Here is a 3,450-nt window from a genome sequence, read left to right on the forward strand (position 1 = left end):
AGAGTTAAGTGTTGGGAAGCACTTGTGTGAACCCTTTCTTTGGAGTGATCTTGTGAGGTTATTCCCTTAGGGTATTTGGGATTAATAAGAGTGTTTACTCTAATTTTGTACTCTCTTTTGTACTCTTATTGTTATAGTAAATTGCCCCTCTCCGCTTGTGGACGTAGGTCACTTTGACCGAATCACGTTAAATTTGTGTCTTCTTTATCTACTTTAATTGCCGTTGTTATCAACTTCCATTGTCTTTGTTATTGTCATTATATCGTTGTTTGGCTATATTCCGCACTACCCGGGTTCCCAATCCTAACATTTTGGAGTTTTCATTTTTAATATGATAAAAATATAGATATAGATTTAATCCATACGCGTTGTGTGTGTACTACAACTCAATAGGTAACATTCTTTTTTAAATAAATACATAAATAATATTTAAATTAAGTTTGAGAAATAAATAATGCAAGTTAAAGACAGAAGTGTAAGTAAAAATAATAACAATTGTTGACTCTATTTAATAACTCAATAAAGGAAGAAACTTGATCTTATCCATCCCTATATTTCGCCCCACCTACAATCACCTTACTGAGCTTTATAATTACAAAATAAAAATTATATGACAATTAACCAAGATATATACATATTATTAATCAAGGTATTTGATCCAAATATTACCTTTAAACATTATGAGAGTTGGCCATATCTTTTTAAAGTCAGTAACTTTTCCATTTTATTTTAATTTGTATGTATTTTCATTCATAAATATACTAATTAATACCAATGATTATTTTGACATTTTTTTTCCTTCGCGTGAACAAATAAATTGAAGAAACATAAAGAGATCATACTTATCTCTCTTTCTTAATCTCCAAAGTCGACCAAGGAAAAAAATTAAACCAGAAACATATTATTATGGTTGTAATCTATGGATACTAAAGTAAACCAGCATATGCAAGGGAAACAAATATAAAATCGTACTTCAATAGATACCGAGTGATGTAATTTACTTTCATTTAATACACAAAAAAAATAGTCGATAGTCCAAAACAATACAAAATTGCGGATATAAAAAAATAAGAATTCACACCCTTGTATCATTTTCAGCCATAAATAGCGCCAAGAGATACATTTCATCAGGTAATTTCCTAACATAAATGCCGTCAACAGAAGCTCTCCCAATGATAGCACAAAAAAAGTGGTAGAAATTTAGCGTCGAGCATTTACGCAAATTTTTTGAAGTTTTATAACAAAAACGGATTATACAAGTTTTGTGAGAAGTGAAAGAGTGTATGTGAGATTTACATGTAGGAGGGTTGCGCCTGATTTTTGTTTATTGTAAATGAGTGCATGAAAAGGCACGGTGAAGCGTTTTAACATACACAACCCTTTAGAATAATTTTGTCCCTCTTTTTTTTTTTTTTTTTGTAATATTATAAAATTTTAAATTAAGTAGGATAATTGGATTTTTAAAAAGGGTAAAATAATAATTTAACTTTTAACTTAAGGGCTTCCCAATTTTAATATAATATATATATATATATATATATATATATATATATATATATATATACGTAAAATAAATATATACATGTTGTAAATATTTGTATACATGATATAATGATGGTATTTAATAGTGTATAAATTACAATGATATTCTACTATATTACATACACCGTATTATATATAACTAACTGTGGTGTTCTAGTATATTAATTTTATATTTTATCATATTAGTTTCTCTTTAATGTGCTTCAAGCCCTTCTAGACAAGTTGAAAGAACAAAAGAGAAGGAAAAACATATTACATCTAATAGCTCGAAATGTCTATTTTGTATATTTTTTGTATAGTGACAGTCTATTTTGTATATTTTTTGTATAGTGACAGTGTATTTAGTATATTTTTTTGTACAGTGACAGTCTATTTTGTATATATTTTGTATAGTGACAGTCTATTTTGTATATATTTTGTATAGTGACAATCTATTGTATATAAATTGTATAGTGACAGTCTATTTTGTATATATTTTGTATAGTGACAGTCTATTGCATATAAATTATATATTGACAGTCTATTTAGTATATTTTTTGTATAGTCACTATCTATTTTGTATATAAATTAGTATAATTGAAGGCTAAATATACTCAATCAAATATCACAAAGATTAAAATTAGAATTTATCAATAATTAAGGGATTAATAGTGCAAATTTTCCAAATATTTTATTAGTTAACTGAATAATTTTGATTTTTTAAACCAAATAAGAACATTAATTTCAAAAAGTATATATCTCCTCTATTTGGAGCATTCTTGAAGAAGAAAATTTGTGGGAACGCTCACTGTTTATTTATGTAAGAAAAAGAGAACAGTGGGCAGAGATTCAATTACAGAGAACAAAAAAGTGATATGACAATATCGGTATCTAAATGCCTTTTCATAAAGTCTATTCCGCTGTCAAAACTTTCACATTATCAACGGTCAATGGATGTACATATAAGGCTTTTGCAATGAACGTAACTGGGAATTTCCACAATGTAAAGCTAAAATCGCTTTCAAGCCTGAGGGACATGGCAATTGTTTTTTTGTATGAAATTTCAAGGGGGAAGAGTAGAAGTGGTTTTGGGCTAGCCCTTGTAATTGGTTTTGGACTATTAATTGTATGATTTATTTTGTGGCTACCGATTGTCATTAGTTTTTTCCGGATGGCTATAAGTGATATATGCTCATTAATATCCAGTAAGTTGCACTTCCATGGTTGCAATGTGCTAACTAGAAGGTCCATCCCTTTGATCTCCTATATTTATTTCCCCTTTCCTTTCTATTTCTTTTCAATTTGTTATGCACTTGTAGTTACAGAGGACATGAAATCAGAATTCAAAGCAACACAGTTACTGCCTAGCAAGAATTTGCACCCGGTGTCCCTTTTGAACGCTGCATTTAACACTTTGTCCCCAATATTAAAAGTTTTGTAAATACAAAGCTCAGCGGCATAACTTTCACAGGTATAAATTGTTCAAAGTTGTGCCGCGCTTGTTCAAAGTTATGCCCACCCTACTTTTGCAAAATTAACTTAAACGGAAACAAAAGTTAGATAGTGGTCTCAAATGATCCTATCTGTGCAAATCCCCCTGCCTAAAGGCTATTCTCCTAGAATCAAGTAGAGGGCAACATTTTAGTGCATTTCGAAACATTCATTTAAAGATACCTACAACGTATCTACTATAGTTTTAACTAATACACGAATCAAGAACTTAGACTTTAGCAATTATACACAAATGGAAATAGTACAAAGACCTCAAAAGCTGTGATATTAAGTAATTAAATTGTTTACCCTAAAATCGGATAATAATTAAATGTATACGCGGCTTTAAGGATATGTGAATTGATTCAACACAAATAATCAAGAATATTAGATAAACGAGTTAAAGATAAAATGAATGATCAAATAAGTTGTAATGTT

This window comes from Nicotiana tomentosiformis, chromosome 2, assembly GCF_000390325.3.
Source record: "Nicotiana tomentosiformis chromosome 2, ASM39032v3, whole genome shotgun sequence".
NCBI lineage: Eukaryota > Viridiplantae > Streptophyta > Magnoliopsida > Solanales > Solanaceae > Nicotiana > Nicotiana tomentosiformis.